The sequence below is a fragment of the Schistocerca cancellata genome, unplaced genomic scaffold, assembly GCF_023864275.1.
Source record: "Schistocerca cancellata isolate TAMUIC-IGC-003103 unplaced genomic scaffold, iqSchCanc2.1 HiC_scaffold_1083, whole genome shotgun sequence".
Classification (NCBI taxonomy): Eukaryota; Metazoa; Arthropoda; class Insecta; order Orthoptera; family Acrididae; genus Schistocerca; species Schistocerca cancellata.
In genome coordinates this window covers 398,243-412,718 of record NW_026047082.1, presented here as the reverse complement: position 1 = coordinate 412,718, position 14,476 = coordinate 398,243, and the positions used below count along the sequence as shown (strand labels likewise).

Here is a 14,476-nt window from a genome sequence, read left to right as displayed (position 1 = left end):
CATTTTTTTCAGTTGCTACACGTCCATTCCCGGCGCGACAGGCAACTTGCGATGCTAGGCCGACGCCAGTATGTACAATAGCACATAAGAGTCCAAACGAGCAGTCGTGCGCGCTGCATGTTTGGTTATTTCCACACGGAAATACCGCGGTTCATTCTCATGGCTCACGCAGTTCGAGTGCGAAAGACACGCAGCACCACTATCGGAGAAAAAACAAAATGATGCATCGGCCGGGAATCGAACCCGGGCCGCCCGCGTGGCAGGCGAGCATTCTACCACTGAACCACCGATGCTCAGCTTCCTGGTGCTTTCCGCGGCAGACGTCTGTGGGGAAAGTGGGACTGCCGTCCAGCGCCGTCGCATCCTCTCGAGAGAATGCTACAGACGCTGAATCCTGCACTGCACTGCTTAAAAATGACGCCCGAACGCGATCGCCTAAGTACTCTTGCGGCGCACGCACGCGACGACTCTTGCCAAAGGACGCGAAATGTGCGTAGAGACGCTGTCTGGATGCGCTCGCCTACCCCGTAATGCGCCTACAGCTACGACCACCTTGAGCCGCCGACGACAGGCGGGAAGCAGACACAGCGCGGCGTGCGCAGACGGAAACCGTGCGGTGGTGGTGTAATGGTCAGCATAGTTGCCTTCCAAGCAGTTGATCCGGGTTCGATTCCCGGCCACCGCAGCCGGCTTTTACTTTTGCGTCTGAGTACTTTTGCCACGCGTCCTTCAATTAATGTTTCTTTCCCCATCTTACTCGCTGCAGGCCACCCTATAGCGTGTGCGTCGATTCACCTTGAGTCTCGACTTGTCTCGACTTTGCTCGTCTGACGCGAGAGCTGACGCTCTCCAATCGGCCTATATAAAAAGGACAAGCACGCAAAACGACTGAGAGAGGTATGGCGCGGCGGGCGGGCACCACATTACTTATGCCTCAAGTAAATACCTGCTGCCTGTTATCATGTATTATCTGATTTTACATGTTCTGTCAGACAAATTCAGTTTTATTACTAGTAGATTTCTTTTTTTTTTTTCTTTGTTGAAAATTTTTCAACACGCTCCTTCATTTCACTGTGGCCGCACGGCGCGACTTGGCATACCGAGAGGCAAAATGTGGCGCCAGTGCCCTTGACCGAATAGCGCTGCAGCTCCGAAACCGAAGAGGAAAGAGAAATACGAATTGAAACTATCGGCAGTGCCGTGTGTTCGCAGGCGGTCACCCGCCCAAGCACTGACAACGTCCAGTTTCGCGCAGTAGCGGTGATCGGACGAGAAACTGTGCGTTCACCGTGCTGTGACCAGTGAAGTGTTTTAGCGCGTCCCGACAAGTCGCGTTCTGGTCCCCTATCAGTTCCCACACAATGTGACGATTTCTTTGTCACCATACTTCCCCGCCGAAATCGGCGCTGCCTTTTTGAAAGAGTGAAATCGTAGTGGCCCGTGGGGGGATCGAACCCACGACCTTCGCGTTATTAGCACGACGCTCTAACCAACTGAGCTAACGGGCCTCGGTGCAGACAGCCTTCCATCGCTTCGCGGGAATTGCTCTGCGTATTGCCATGTAACATTTCTATGGTAGCAGTCCAACAGTGGACCAGCGTCTCTTCTTTATTCCGCTGCTCGTAGTAATTTCATTGCTTGCCCGTTTCTCTCGGCTGTTTTCAGCTGACGTTAATGAACCAGTAGCTATAATGCGAGGAGGACGTGAAACAGCCTTTCGCAGGGTCAAAACTTGTCGTGATTTTTTCCGAAAAAATTCCGTTCCGGTACCGGGAATCGAACCCGGGCCTCCTGGGTGAGAGCCAGGTATCCTAGCCACTAGACCACACCGGACGTGCACATTTTTCTAGGGGTTTACACCCGGTCCACTCGCTTTCCGTGTCGCACTTTCCCTGTTTGCGAGCACCTTTTCGCGCGCCCATGGCGAGGCGCGCATGTCAAAAGTCACAATCCATTGCTTTATGCCTCGTTGTTACAGGGGTAGGAGGAAAAGCAAAGCTGTAAGTAGTAATATTTATTTACTTATTTCGCAAGTAAAGACCTGCTGCCTGTCATCATACAGCAGGTCATACATTGTGTGACTTTACACGTTATATCGTACGAAATTCAGTTTTATTACTAGTACATTGTTCCTTGAAAATTTTTCGTAAGAACTGCAGGTAGTAATAACGGGAAGTAAACATTATCACGCTGAGTCGTTGAAGCCTTGTGGATAACAAAGTACGAAGTGTTTCGCTCCTTCGCAAACCCCAGAGCCGTCAATTTAGCTGTGGACGAAAGTAAATTAAATGCCCCGGGTGAGGATCGAACTCACGACCTTAAGATTATGAGACTTACGCGCTGCCTACTGCGCTACCAAGGCAAGTGACCGCCACGCCTTCTGGAATCTCTGTAACTACCAAATACCAGGGGTAGAGAGTCTGCACTTCCTGGCTCATTTTTTTCAGTTGCTACACGTCCATTCCCGGCGCGACAGGCAACTTGCGATGCTAGGCCGACGCCAGTATGTACAATAGCACATAAGAGTCCAAACGAGCAGTCGTGCGCGCTGCATGTTTGGTTATTTCCACACGGAAATACCGCGGTTCATTCTCATGGCTCACGCAGTTCGAGTGCGAAAGACACGCAGCACCACTATCGGAGAAAAAACAAAATGATGCATCGGCCGGGAATCGAACCCGGGCCGCCCGCGTGGCAGGCGAGCATTCTACCACTGAACCACCGATGCTCAGCTTCCTGGTGCTTTCCGCGGCAGACGTCTGTGGGGAAAGTGGGACTGCCGTCCAGCGCCGTCGCATCCTCTCGAGAGAATGCTACAGACGCTGAATCCTGCACTGCACTGCTTAAAAATGACGCCCGAACGCGATCGCCTAAGTACTCTTGCGGCGCACGCACGCGACGACTCTTGCCAAAGGACGCGAAATGTGCGTAGAGACGCTGTCTGGATGCGCTCGCCTACCCCGTAATGCGCCTACAGCTACGACCACCTTGAGCCGCCGACGACAGGCGGGAAGCAGACACAGCGCGGCGTGCGCAGACGGAAACCGTGCGGTGGTGGTGTAATGGTCAGCATAGTTGCCTTCCAAGCAGTTGATCCGGGTTCGATTCCCGGCCACCGCAGCCGGCTTTTACTTTTGCGTCTGAGTACTTTTGCCACGCGTCCTTCAATTAATGTTTCTTTCCCCATCTTACTCGCTGCAGGCCACCCTATAGCGTGTGCGTCGATTCACCTTGAGTCTCGACTTGTCTCGACTTTGCTCGTCTGACGCGAGAGCTGACGCTCTCCAATCGGCCTATATAAAAAGGACAAGCACGCAAAACGACTGAGAGAGGTATGGCGAGGCGGGCGGGCACCACATTACTTATGCCTCAAGTAAATACCTGCTGCCTGTTATCATGTATTATCTGATTTTACATGTTCTGTCAGACAAATTCAGTTTTATTACTAGTAGATTTCTTTTTTTTTTTTCTTTGTTGAAAATTTTTCAACACGCTCCTTCATTTCACTGTGGCCGCACGGCGCGACTTGGCATACCGAGAGGCAAAATGTGGCGCCAGTGCCCTTGACCGAATAGCGCTGCAGCTCCGAAACCGAAGAGGAAAGAGAAATACGAATTGAAACTATCGGCAGTGCCGTGTGTTCGCAGGCGGTCACCCGCCCAAGCACTGACAACGTCCAGTTTCGCGCAGTAGCGGTGATCGGACGAGAAACTGTGCGTTCACCGTGCTGTGACCAGTGAAGTGTTTTAGCGCGTCCCGACAAGTCGCGTTCTGGTCCCCTATCAGTTCCCACACAATGTGACGATTTCTTTGTCACCATACTTCCCCGCCGAAATCGGCGCTGCCTTTTTGAAAGAGTGAAATCGTAGTGGCCCGTGGGGGGATCGAACCCACGACCTTCGCGTTATTAGCACGACGCTCTAACCAACTGAGCTAACGGGCCTCGGTGCAGACAGCCTTCCATCGCTTCGCGGGAATTGCTCTGCGTATTGCCATGTAACATTTCTATGGTAGCAGTCCAACAGTGGACCAGCGTCTCTTCTTTATTCCGCTGCTCGTAGTAATTTCATTGCTTGCCCGTTTCTCTCGGCTGTTTTCAGCTGACGTTAATGAACCAGTAGCTATAATGCGAGGAGGACGTGAAACAGCCTTTCGCAGGGTCAAAACTTGTCGTGATTTTTTCCGAAAAAATTCCGTTCCGGTACCGGGAATCGAACCCGGGCCTCCTGGGTGAGAGCCAGGTATCCTAGCCACTAGACCACACCGGACGTGCACATTTTTCTCCTCGCTTTCCGTGTCGCACTTTCCCTGTTTGCGAGCACCTTTTCGCGCGCCCATGTCAAAAGTCACAATCCATTGCTTTATGCCTCGTTGTTACAGGGGTAGGAGGAAAAGCAAAGCTGTAAGTAGTAATATTTATTTACTTATTTCGCAAGTAAAGACCTGCTGCCTGTCATCATACAGCAGGTCATACATTGTGTGACTTTACACGTTATATCGTACGAAATTCAGTTTTATTACTAGTACATTGTTCCTTGAAAATGTTTCGTAAGAACTGCAGGTAGTAATAACGGGAAGTAAACATTATCACGCTGAGTCGTTGAAGCCTTGTGGATAACAAAGTACGAAGTGTTTCGCTCCTTCGCAAACCCCAGAGCCGTCAATTTAGCTGTGGACGAAAGTAAATTAAATGCCCCGGGTGAGGATCGAACTCACGACCTTAAGATTATGAGACTTACGCGCTGCCTACTGCGCTACGGAGGCAAGTGACCGCCACGCCTTCTGGAATCTCTGTAACTACCAAATACCAGGGGTAGAGAGTCTGCACTTCCTGGCTCATTTTTTTCAGTTGCTACACGTCCATTCCCGGCGCGACAGGCAACTTGCGATGCTAGGCCGACGCCAGTATGTACAATAGCACATAAGAGTCCAAACGAGCAGTCGTGCGCGCTGCATGTTTGGTTATTTCCACACGGAAATACCACGGTTCATTCTCATGGCTCACGCAGTTCGAGTGCGAAAGACACGCAGCACCACTATCGGAGAAAAAACAAAATGATGCATCGGCCGGGAATCGAACCCGGGCCGCCCGCGTGGCAGGCGAGCATTCTACCACTGAACCACCGATGCTCAGCTTCCTGGTGCTTTCCGCGGCAGACGTCTGTGGGGAAAGTGGGACTGCCGTCCAGCGCCGTCGCATCCTCTCGAGAGAATGCTACAGACGCTGAATCCTGCACTGCACTGCTTAAAAATGACGCCCGAACGCGATCGCCTAAGTACTCTTGCGGCGCACGCACGCGACGACTCTTGCCAAAGGACGCGAAATGTGCGTAGAGACGCTGTCTGGATGCGCTCGCCTACCCCGTAATGCGCCTACAGCTACGACCACCTTGAGCCGCCGACGACAGGCGGGAAGCAGACACAGCGCGGCGTGCGCGGACGGAAACCGTGCGGTGGTGGTGTAATGGTCAGCATAGTTGCCTTCCAAGCAGTTGATCCGGGTTCGATTCCCGGCCACCGCAGCCGGCTTTTACTTTTGCGTATGAGTACTTTTGCCACGCGTCCTTCAATTAATGTTTCTTTCCCCATCTTACTCGCTGCAGGCCACCCTATAGCGTGTGCGTCGATTCACCTTGAGTCTCGACTTGTCTCGACTTTGCTCGTCTGACGCGAGAGCTGACGCTCTCCAATCGGCCTATATAAAAAGGACAAGCACGCAAAACGACTGAGAGAGGTATGGCGAGGCGGGCGGGCACCACATTACTTATGCCTCAAGTAAATACCTGCTGCCTGTTATCATGTATTATCTGATTTTACATGTTCTGTCAGACAAATTCAGTTTTATTACTAGTAGATTTCTTTTTTTTTTTTCTTTGTTGAAAATTTTTCAACACGCTCCTTCATTTCACTGTGGCCGCACGGCGCGACTTGGCATACCGAGAGGCAAAATGTGGCGCCAGTGCCCTTGACCGAATAGCGCTGCAGCTCCGAAACCGAAGAGGAAAGAGAAATACGAATTGAAACTATCGGCAGTGCCGTGTGTTCGCAGGCGGTCACCCGCCCAAGCACTGACAACGTCCAGTTTCGCGCAGTAGCGGTGATCGGACGAGAAACTGTGCGTTCACCGTGCTGTGACCAGTGAAGTGTTTTAGCGCGTCCCGACAAGTCGCGTTCTGGTCCCCTATCAGTTCCCACACAATGTGACGATTTCTTTGTCACCATACTTCCCCGCCGAAATCGGCGCTGCCTTTTTGAAAGAGTGAAATCGTAGTGGCCCGTGGGGGGATCGAACCCACGACCTTCGCGTTATTAGCACGACGCTCTAACCAACTGAGCTAACGGGCCTCGGTGCAGACAGCCTTCCATCGCTTCGCGGGAATTGCTCTGCGTATTGCCATGTAACATTTCTATGGTAGCAGTCCAACAGTGGACCAGCGTCTCTTCTTTATTCCGCTGCTCGTAGTAATTTCATTGCTTGCCCGTTTCTCTCGGCTGTTTTCAGCTGACGTTAATGAACCAGTAGCTATAATGCGAGGAGGACGTGAAACAGCCTTTCGCAGGGTCAAAACTTGTCGTGATTTTTTCCGAAAAAATTCCGTTCCGGTACCGGGAATCGAACCCGGGCCTCCTGGGTGAGAGCCAGGTATCCTAGCCACTAGACCACACCGGACGTGCACATTTTTCTCCTCGCTTTCCGTGTCGCACTTTCCCTGTTTGCGAGCACCTTTTCGCGCGCCCATGTCAAAAGTCACAATCCATTGCTTTATGCCTCGTTGTTACAGGGGTAGGAGGAAAAGCAAAGCTGTAAGTAGTAATATTTATTTACTTATTTCGCAAGTAAAGACCTGCTGCCTGTCATCATACAGCAGGTCATACATTGTGTGACTTTACACGTTATATCGTACGAAATTCAGTTTTATTACTAGTACATTGTTCCTTGAAAATTTTTCGTAAGAACTGCAGGTAGTAATAACGGGAAGTAAACATTATCACGCTGAGTCGTTGAAGCCTTGTGGATAACAAAGTACGAAGTGTTTCGCTCCTTCGCAAACCCCAGAGCCGTCAATTTAGCTGTGGACGAAAGTAAATTAACTCACGACCTTAAGATTATGAGACTTACGCGCTGCCTACTGCGCTACGGAGGCAAGTGACCGCCACGCCTTCTGGAATCTCTGTAACTACCAAATACCAGGGGTAGAGAGTCTGCACTTCCTGGCTCATTTTTTTCAGTTGCTACACGTCCATTCCCGGCGCGACAGGCAACTTGCGATGCTAGGCCGACGCCAGTATGTACAATAGCACTTAAGAGTCCAAACGAGCAGTCGTGCGCGCTGCATGTTTGGTTATTTCCACACGGAAATACCACGGTTCATTCTCATGGCTCACGCAGTTCGAGTGCGAAAGACACGCAGCACCACTATCGGAGAAAAAACAAAATGATGCATCGGCCGGGAATCGAACCCGGGCCGCCCGCGTGGCAGGCGAGCATTCTACCACTGAACCACCGATGCTCAGCTTCCTGGTGCTTTCCGCGGCAGACGTCTGTGGGGAAAGTGGGACTGCCGTCCAGCGCCGTCGCATCCTCTCGAGAGAATGCTACAGACGCTGAATCCTGCACTGCACTGCTTAAAAATGACGCCCGAACGCGATCGCCTAAGTACTCTTGCGGCGCACGCACGCGACGACTCTTGCCAAAGGACGCGAAATGTGCGTAGAGACGCTGTCTGGATGCGCTCGCCTACCCCGTAATGCGCCTACAGCTACGACCACCTTGAGCCGCCGACGACAGGCGGGAAGCAGACACAGCGCGGCGTGCGCGGACGGAAACCGTGCGGTGGTGGTGTAATGGTCAGCATAGTTGCCTTCCAAGCAGTTGATCCGGGTTCGATTCCCGGCCACCGCAGCCGGCTTTTACTTTTGCGTATGAGTACTTTTGCCACGCGTCCTTCAATTAATGTTTCTTTCCCCATCTTACTCGCTGCAGGCCACCCTATAGCGTGTGCGTCGATTCACCTTGAGTCTCGACTTGTCTCGACTTTGCTCGTCTGACGCGAGAGCTGACGCTCTCCAATCGGCCTATATAAAAAGGACAAGCACGCAAAACGACTGAGAGAGGTATGGCGAGGCGGGCGGGCACCACATTACTTATGCCTCAAGTAAATACCTGCTGCCTGTTATCATGTATTATCTGATTTTACATGTTCTGTCAGACAAATTCAGTTTTATTACTAGTAGATTTCTTTTTTTTTTTTCTTTGTTGAAAATTTTTCAACACGCTCCTTCATTTCACTGTGGCCGCACGGCGCGACTTGGCATACCGAGAGGCAAAATGTGGCGCCAGTGCCCTTGACCGAATAGCGCTGCAGCTCCGAAACCGAAGAGGAAAGAGAAATACGAATTGAAACTATCGGCAGTGCCGTGTGTTCGCAGGCGGTCACCCGCCCAAGCACGGACAACGTCCAGTTTCGCGCAGTAGCGGTGATCGGACGAGAAACTGTGCGTTCACCGTGCTGTGACCAGTGAAGTGTTTTAGCGCGTCCCGACAAGTCGCGTTCTGGTCCCCTATCAGTTCCCACACAATGTGACGATTTCTTTGTCACCATACTTCCCCGCCGAAATCGGCGCTGCCTTTTTGAAAGAGTGAAATCGTAGTGGCCCGTGGGGGGATCGAACCCACGACCTTCGCGTTATTAGCACGACGCTCTAACCAACTGAGCTAACGGGCCTCGGTGCAGACAGCCTTCCATCGCTTCGTGGGAATTGCTCTGCGTATTGCCATGTAACATTTCTATGGTAGCAGTCCAACAGTGGACCAGCGTCTCTTCTTTATTCCGCTGCTCGTAGTAATTTCATTGCTTGCCCGTTTCTCTCGGCTGTTTTCAGCTGACGTTAATGAACCAGTAGCTATAATGCGAGGAGGACGTGAAACAGCCTTTCGCAGGGTCAAAACTTGTCGTGATTTTTTCCGAAAAAATTCCGTTCTGGTACCGGGAATCGAACCCGGGCCTCCTGGGTGAGAGCCAGGTATCCTAGCCACTAGACCACACCGGACGTGCACATTTTTCTCCTCGCTTTCCGTGTCGCACTTTCCCTGTTTGCGAGCACCTTTTCGCGCGCCCATGTCAAAAGTCACAATCCATTGCTTTATGCCTCGTTGTTACAGGGGTAGGAGGAAAAGCAAAGCTGTAAGTAGTAATATTTATTTACTTATTTCGCAAGTAAAGACCTGCTGCCTGTCATCATACAGCAGGTCATACATTGTGTGACTTTACACGTTATATCGTACGAAATTCAGTTTTATTACTAGTACATTGTTCCTTGAAAATTTTTCGTAAGAACTGCAGGTAGTAATAACGGGAAGTAAACATTATCACGCTGAGTCTTTGAAGCCTTGTGGATAACAAAGTACGAAGTGTTTCGCTCCTTCGCAAACCCCAGAGCCGTCAATTTAGCTGTGGACGAAAGTAAATTAAATGCCCCGGGTGAGGATCGAACTCACGACCTTAAGATTATGAGACTTACGCGCTGCCTACTGCGCTACGGAGGCAAGTGACCGCCACGCCTTCTGGAATCTCTGTAACTACCAAATACCAGGGGTAGAGAGTCTGCACTTCCTGGCTCATTTTTTTCAGTTGCTACACGTCCATTCCCGGCGCGACAGGCAACTTGCGATGCTAGGCCGACGCCAGTATGTACAATAGCACATAAGAGTCCAAACGAGCAGTCGTGCGCGCTGCATGTTTGGTTATTTCCACACGGAAATACCACGGTTCATTCTCATGGCTCACGCAGTTCGAGTGCGAAAGACACGCAGCACCACTATCGGAGAAAAAACAAAATGATGCATCGGCCGGGAATCGAACCCGGGCCGCCCGCGTGGCAGGCGAGCATTCTACCACTGAACCACCGATGCTCAGCTTCCTGGTGCTTTCCGCGGCAGACGTCTGTGGGGAAAGTGGGACTGCCGTCCAGCGCCGTCGCATCCTCTCGAGAGAATGCTACAGACGCTGAATCCTGCACTGCACTGCTGCTTAAAAATGACGCCCGAACGCGATCGCCTAAGTACTCTTGCGGCGCACGCACGCGACGACTCTTGCCAAAGGACGCGAAATGTGCGTAGAGACGCTGTCTGGATGCGCTCGCCTACCCCGTAATGCGCCTACAGCTACGACCACCTTGAGCCGCCGACGACAGGCGGGAAGCAGACACAGCGCGGCGTGCGCGGACGGAAACCGTGCGGTGGTGGTGTAATGGTCAGCATAGTTGCCTTCCAAGCAGTTGATCCGGGTTCGATTCCCGGCCACCGCAGCCGGCTTTTACTTTTGCGTCTGAGTACTTTTGCCACGCGTCCTTCAATTAATGTTTCTTTCCCCATCTTACTCGCTGCAGGCCACCCTATAGCGTGTGCGTCGATTCACCTTGAGTCTCGACTTGTCTCGACTTTGCTCGTCTGACGCGAGAGCTGACGCTCTCCAATCGGCCTATATAAAAAGGACAAGCACGCAAAACGACTGAGAGAGGTATGGCGAGGCGGGCGGGCACCACATTACTTATGCCTCAAGTAAATACCTGCTGCCTGTTATCATGTATTATCTGATTTTACATGTTCTGTCAGACAAATTCAGTTTTATTACTAGTAGATTTCTTTTTTTTTTTTCTTTGTTGAAAATTTTTCAACACGCTCCTTCATTTCACTGTGGCCGCACGGCGCGACTTGGCATACCGAGAGGCAAAATGTGGCGCCAGTGCCCTTGACCGAATAGCGCTGCAGCTCCGAAACCGAAGAGGAAAGAGAAATACGAATTGAAACTATCGGCAGTGCCGTGTGTTCGCAGGCGGTCACCCGCCCAAGCACTGACAACGTCCAGTTTCGCGCAGTAGCGGTGATCGGACGAGAAACTGTGCGTTCACCGTGCTGTGACCAGTGAAGTGTTTTAGCGCGTCCCGACAAGTCGCGTTCTGGTCCCCTATCAGTTCCCACACAATGTGACGATTTCTTTGTCACCATACTTCCCCGCCGAAATCGGCGCTGCCTTTTTGAAAGAGTGAAATCGTAGTGGCCCGTGGGGGGATCGAACCCACGACCTTCGCGTTATTAGCACGACGCTCTAACCAACTGAGCTAACGGGCCTCGGTGTAGACAGCCTTCCATCGCTTCGCGGGAATTGCTCTGCGTATTGCCATGTAACATTTCTATGGTAGCAGTCCAACAGTGGACCAGCGTCTCTTCTTTATTCCGCTGCTCGTAGTAATTTCATTGCTTGCCCGTTTCTCTCGGCTGTTTTCAGCTGACGTTAATGAACCAGTAGCTATAATGCGAGGAGGACGTGAAACAGCCTTTCGCAGGGTCAAAACTTGTCGTGATTTTTTCCGAAAAAATTCCGTTCCGGTACCGGGAATCGAACCCGGGCCTCCTGGGTGAGAGCCAGGTATCCTAGCCACTAGACCACACCGGACGTGCACATTTTTCTCCTCGCTTTCCGTGTCGCACTTTCCCTGTTTGCGAGCACCTTTTCGCGCGCCCATGTCAAAAGTCACAATCCATTGCTTTATGCCTCGTTGTTACAGGGGTAGGAGGAAAAGCAAAGCTGTAAGTAGTAATATTTATTTACTTATTTCGCAAGTAAAGACCTGCTGCCTGTCATCATACAGCAGGTCATACATTGTGTGACTTTACACGTTATATCGTACGAAATTCAGTTTTATTACTAGTACATTGTTCCTTGAAAATTTTTCGTAAGAACTGCAGGTAGTAATAACGGGAAGTAAACATTATCACGCTGAGTCTTTGAAGCCTTGTGGATAACAAAGTACGAAGTGTTTCGCTCCTTCGCAAACCCCAGAGCCGTCAATTTAGCTGTGGACGAAAGTAAATTAAATGCCCCGGGTGAGGATCGAACTCACGACCTTAAGATTATGAGACTTACGCGCTGCCTACTGCGCTACCGAGGCAAGTGACCGCCACGCCTTCTGGAATCTCTGTAACTACCAAATACCAGGGGTAGAGAGTCTGCACTTCCTGGCTCATTTTTTTCAGTTGCTACACGTCCATTCCCGGCGCGACAGGCAACTTGCGATGCTAGGCCGACGCCAGTATGTACAATAGCACATAAGAGTCCAAACGAGCAGTCGTGCGCGCTGCATGTTTGGTTATTTCCACACGGAAATACCACGGTTCATTCTCATGGCTCACGCAGTTCGAGTGCGAAAGACACGCAGCACCACTATCGGAGAAAAAACAAAATGATGCATCGGCCGGGAATCGAACCCGGGCCGCCCGCGTGGCAGGCGAGCATTCTACCACTGAACCACCGATGCTCAGCTTCCTGGTGCTTTCCGCGGCAGACGTCTGTGGGGAAAGTGGGACTGCCGTCCAGCGCCGTCGCATCCTCTCGAGAGAATGCTACAGACGCTGAATCCTGCACTGCACTGCTTAAAAATGACGCCCGAACGCGATCGCCTAAGTACTCTTGCGGCGCACGCACGCGACGACTCTTGCCAAAGGACGCGAAATGTGCGTAGAGACGCTGTCTGGATGCGCTCGCCTCCCCGTAATGCGCCTACAGCTACGACCACCTTGAGCCGCCGACGACAGGCGGGAAGCAGACACAGCGCGGCGTGCGCGGACGGAAACCGTGCGGTGGTGGTGTAATGGTCAGCATAGTTGCCTTCCAAGCAGTTGATCCGGGTTCGATTCCCGGCCACCGCAGCCGGCTTTTACTTTTGCGTATGAGTACTTTTGCCACGCGTCCTTCAATTAATGTTTCTTTCCCCATCTTACTCGCTGCAGGCCACCCTATAGCGTGTGCGTCGATTCACCTTGAGTCTCGACTTGTCTCGACTTTGCTCGTCTGACGCGAGAGCTGACGCTCTCCAATCGGCCTATATAAAAAGGACAAGCACGCAAAACGACTGAGAGAGGTATGGCGAGGCGGGCGGGCACCACATTACTTATGCCTCAAGTAAATACCTGCTGCCTGTTATCATGTATTATCTGATTTTACATGTTCTGTCAGACAAATTCAGTTTTATTACTAGTAGATTTCTTTTTTTTTTTTTCTTTGTTGAAAATTTTTCAACACGCTCCTTCATTTCACTGTGGCCGCACGGCGCGACTTGGCATACCGAGAGGCAAAATGTGGCGCCAGTGCCCTTGACCGAATAGCGCTGCAGCTCCGAAACCGAAGAGGAAAGAGAAGTACGAATTGAAACTATCGGCAGTGCCGTGTGTTCGCAGGCGGTCACCCGCCCAAGCACTGACAACGTCCAGTTTCGCGCAGTAGCGGTGATCGGACGAGAAACTGTGCGTTCACCGTGCTGTGACCAGTGAAGTGTTTTAGCGCGTCCCGACAAGTCGCGTTCTGGTCCCCTATCAGTTCCCACACAATGTGACGATTTCTTTGTCACCATACTTCCCCGCCGAAATCGGCGCTGCCTTTTTGAAAGAGTGAAATCGTAGTGGCCCGTGGGGGGATCGAACCCACGACCTTCGCGTTATTAGCACGACGCTCTAACCAACTGAGCTAACGGGCCTCGGTGTAGACAGCCTTCCATCGCTTCGCGGGAATTGCTCTGCGTATTGCCATGTAACATTTCTATGGTAGCAGTCCAACAGTGGACCAGCGTCTCTTCTTTATTCCGCTGCTCGTAGTAATTTCATTGCTTGCCCGTTTCTCTCGGCTGTTTTCAGCTGACGTTAATGAACCAGTAGCTATAATGCGAGGAGGACGTGAAACAGCCTTTCGCAGGGTCAAAACTTGTCGTGATTTTTTCCGAAAAAATTCCGTTCCGGTACCGGGAATCGAACCCGGGCCTCCTGGGTGAGAGCCAGGTATCCTAGCCACTAGACCACACCGGACGTGCACATTTTTCTCCTCGCTTTCCGTGTCGCACTTTCCCTGTTTGCGAGCACCTTTTCGCGCGCCCATGTCAAAAGTCACAATCCATTGCTTTATGCCTCGTTGTTACAGGGGTAGGAGGAAAAGCAAAGCTGTAAGTAGTAATATTTATTTACTTATTTCGCAAGTAAAGACCTGCTGCCTGTCATCATACAGCAGGTCATACATTGTGTGACTTTACACGTTATATCGTACGAAATTCAGTTTTATTACTAGTACATTGTTCCTTGAAAATTTTTCGTAAGAACTGCAGGTAGTAATAACGGGAAGTAAACATTATCACGCTGAGTCTTTGAAGCCTTGTGGATAACAAAGTACGAAGTGTTTCGCTCCTTCGCAAACCCCAGAGCCGTCAATTTAGCTGTGGACGAAAGTAAATTAAATGCCCCGGGTGAGGATCGAACTCACGACCTTAAGATTATGAGACTTACGCGCTGCCTACTGCGCTACCGAGGCAAGTGACCGCCACGCCTTCTGGAATCTCTGTAACTACCAAATACCAGGGGTAGAGAGTCTGCACTTCCTGGCTCATTTTTTTCAGTTGCTACACGTCCATTCCCGGCGCGACAGGCAACTTG

The 14,476-nt window shown here is 51.3% G+C and overlaps 29 non-coding genes across 29 annotated transcripts; 6 read left to right on the top strand and 23 right to left on the bottom strand.

The window, feature by feature from the left end:
* Positions 1-222: 222 nt before the first annotated feature.
* Trnag-gcc (transfer RNA glycine (anticodon GCC)) lies at positions 223-293 on the bottom strand. The gene has a single exon. It is a non-coding gene; the product is annotated as a tRNA-Gly (tRNA).
* A 320-nt stretch (positions 294-613) lies between these two features.
* Trnag-ucc (transfer RNA glycine (anticodon UCC)) lies at positions 614-685 on the top strand. The gene has a single exon. It is a non-coding gene; the product is annotated as a tRNA-Gly (tRNA).
* Positions 686-1,434: 749 nt separating this feature from the next.
* On the bottom strand, positions 1,435-1,508 carry Trnai-aau (transfer RNA isoleucine (anticodon AAU)). Its single transcript has one exon. It is a non-coding gene; the product is annotated as a tRNA-Ile (tRNA).
* Positions 1,509-1,761: 253 nt separating this feature from the next.
* Trnae-cuc (transfer RNA glutamic acid (anticodon CUC)) lies at positions 1,762-1,833 on the bottom strand. The gene has a single exon. It is a non-coding gene; the product is annotated as a tRNA-Glu (tRNA).
* A 456-nt stretch (positions 1,834-2,289) lies between these two features.
* Trnam-cau (transfer RNA methionine (anticodon CAU)) lies at positions 2,290-2,362 on the bottom strand. Its single transcript has one exon. It is a non-coding gene; the product is annotated as a tRNA-Met (tRNA).
* A 295-nt stretch (positions 2,363-2,657) lies between these two features.
* Trnag-gcc (transfer RNA glycine (anticodon GCC)) lies at positions 2,658-2,728 on the bottom strand. The gene has a single exon. It is a non-coding gene; the product is annotated as a tRNA-Gly (tRNA).
* A 320-nt stretch (positions 2,729-3,048) lies between these two features.
* Positions 3,049-3,120, top strand: Trnag-ucc (transfer RNA glycine (anticodon UCC)). Its single transcript has one exon. It is a non-coding gene; the product is annotated as a tRNA-Gly (tRNA).
* A 749-nt stretch (positions 3,121-3,869) lies between these two features.
* Positions 3,870-3,943, bottom strand: Trnai-aau (transfer RNA isoleucine (anticodon AAU)). Its single transcript has one exon. It is a non-coding gene; the product is annotated as a tRNA-Ile (tRNA).
* Positions 3,944-4,196: 253 nt separating this feature from the next.
* On the bottom strand, positions 4,197-4,268 carry Trnae-cuc (transfer RNA glutamic acid (anticodon CUC)). Its single transcript has one exon. It is a non-coding gene; the product is annotated as a tRNA-Glu (tRNA).
* A 423-nt stretch (positions 4,269-4,691) lies between these two features.
* Positions 4,692-4,764, bottom strand: Trnam-cau (transfer RNA methionine (anticodon CAU)). The gene has a single exon. It is a non-coding gene; the product is annotated as a tRNA-Met (tRNA).
* Positions 4,765-5,059: 295 nt separating this feature from the next.
* Positions 5,060-5,130, bottom strand: Trnag-gcc (transfer RNA glycine (anticodon GCC)). The gene has a single exon. It is a non-coding gene; the product is annotated as a tRNA-Gly (tRNA).
* Positions 5,131-5,450: 320 nt separating this feature from the next.
* Trnag-ucc (transfer RNA glycine (anticodon UCC)) lies at positions 5,451-5,522 on the top strand. The gene has a single exon. It is a non-coding gene; the product is annotated as a tRNA-Gly (tRNA).
* Positions 5,523-6,271: 749 nt separating this feature from the next.
* Positions 6,272-6,345, bottom strand: Trnai-aau (transfer RNA isoleucine (anticodon AAU)). Its single transcript has one exon. It is a non-coding gene; the product is annotated as a tRNA-Ile (tRNA).
* A 253-nt stretch (positions 6,346-6,598) lies between these two features.
* Positions 6,599-6,670, bottom strand: Trnae-cuc (transfer RNA glutamic acid (anticodon CUC)). The gene has a single exon. It is a non-coding gene; the product is annotated as a tRNA-Glu (tRNA).
* A 770-nt stretch (positions 6,671-7,440) lies between these two features.
* Positions 7,441-7,511, bottom strand: Trnag-gcc (transfer RNA glycine (anticodon GCC)). Its single transcript has one exon. It is a non-coding gene; the product is annotated as a tRNA-Gly (tRNA).
* A 320-nt stretch (positions 7,512-7,831) lies between these two features.
* On the top strand, positions 7,832-7,903 carry Trnag-ucc (transfer RNA glycine (anticodon UCC)). Its single transcript has one exon. It is a non-coding gene; the product is annotated as a tRNA-Gly (tRNA).
* A 749-nt stretch (positions 7,904-8,652) lies between these two features.
* On the bottom strand, positions 8,653-8,726 carry Trnai-aau (transfer RNA isoleucine (anticodon AAU)). The gene has a single exon. It is a non-coding gene; the product is annotated as a tRNA-Ile (tRNA).
* Positions 8,727-8,979: 253 nt separating this feature from the next.
* On the bottom strand, positions 8,980-9,051 carry Trnae-cuc (transfer RNA glutamic acid (anticodon CUC)). Its single transcript has one exon. It is a non-coding gene; the product is annotated as a tRNA-Glu (tRNA).
* A 423-nt stretch (positions 9,052-9,474) lies between these two features.
* Trnam-cau (transfer RNA methionine (anticodon CAU)) lies at positions 9,475-9,547 on the bottom strand. Its single transcript has one exon. It is a non-coding gene; the product is annotated as a tRNA-Met (tRNA).
* A 295-nt stretch (positions 9,548-9,842) lies between these two features.
* Trnag-gcc (transfer RNA glycine (anticodon GCC)) lies at positions 9,843-9,913 on the bottom strand. Its single transcript has one exon. It is a non-coding gene; the product is annotated as a tRNA-Gly (tRNA).
* Positions 9,914-10,236: 323 nt separating this feature from the next.
* Trnag-ucc (transfer RNA glycine (anticodon UCC)) lies at positions 10,237-10,308 on the top strand. Its single transcript has one exon. It is a non-coding gene; the product is annotated as a tRNA-Gly (tRNA).
* Positions 10,309-11,057: 749 nt separating this feature from the next.
* Positions 11,058-11,131, bottom strand: Trnai-aau (transfer RNA isoleucine (anticodon AAU)). The gene has a single exon. It is a non-coding gene; the product is annotated as a tRNA-Ile (tRNA).
* A 253-nt stretch (positions 11,132-11,384) lies between these two features.
* Positions 11,385-11,456, bottom strand: Trnae-cuc (transfer RNA glutamic acid (anticodon CUC)). Its single transcript has one exon. It is a non-coding gene; the product is annotated as a tRNA-Glu (tRNA).
* A 423-nt stretch (positions 11,457-11,879) lies between these two features.
* On the bottom strand, positions 11,880-11,952 carry Trnam-cau (transfer RNA methionine (anticodon CAU)). The gene has a single exon. It is a non-coding gene; the product is annotated as a tRNA-Met (tRNA).
* Positions 11,953-12,247: 295 nt separating this feature from the next.
* On the bottom strand, positions 12,248-12,318 carry Trnag-gcc (transfer RNA glycine (anticodon GCC)). The gene has a single exon. It is a non-coding gene; the product is annotated as a tRNA-Gly (tRNA).
* A 319-nt stretch (positions 12,319-12,637) lies between these two features.
* On the top strand, positions 12,638-12,709 carry Trnag-ucc (transfer RNA glycine (anticodon UCC)). Its single transcript has one exon. It is a non-coding gene; the product is annotated as a tRNA-Gly (tRNA).
* Positions 12,710-13,459: 750 nt separating this feature from the next.
* Positions 13,460-13,533, bottom strand: Trnai-aau (transfer RNA isoleucine (anticodon AAU)). The gene has a single exon. It is a non-coding gene; the product is annotated as a tRNA-Ile (tRNA).
* A 253-nt stretch (positions 13,534-13,786) lies between these two features.
* On the bottom strand, positions 13,787-13,858 carry Trnae-cuc (transfer RNA glutamic acid (anticodon CUC)). The gene has a single exon. It is a non-coding gene; the product is annotated as a tRNA-Glu (tRNA).
* A 423-nt stretch (positions 13,859-14,281) lies between these two features.
* Trnam-cau (transfer RNA methionine (anticodon CAU)) lies at positions 14,282-14,354 on the bottom strand. The gene has a single exon. It is a non-coding gene; the product is annotated as a tRNA-Met (tRNA).
* Between the last annotated feature and the right edge of the window lie 122 nt (positions 14,355-14,476).